Genomic DNA, 232 nt, shown 5'->3' on the forward strand with positions numbered 1-232 from the left:
AGCAGACGGCCCACCTCAGCACCCACTTGGTCACCCACACCGGGGAGTGGCCGTTCCAGTGCTCCCAGTGTGGGATGGGCTTCAGCCAGAGAAGAAATCTCATCATCCACCAGCGCACCCACACCGGGGAGCGGCCGTTCCAGTGCTCCCACTGCGGGAAGAGCTTCAAGCAGACGGCCCACCTCAGCACCCACTTGCTCACCCACACTGGCGAGCGGCCGTACCAGTGCTA

Source organism: Pterocles gutturalis, unplaced genomic scaffold, assembly GCF_000699245.1.
Source record: "Pterocles gutturalis isolate BGI_N339 unplaced genomic scaffold, ASM69924v1 scaffold25089, whole genome shotgun sequence".
Lineage (NCBI taxonomy): Eukaryota > Metazoa > Chordata > Aves > Pterocliformes > Pteroclidae > Pterocles > Pterocles gutturalis.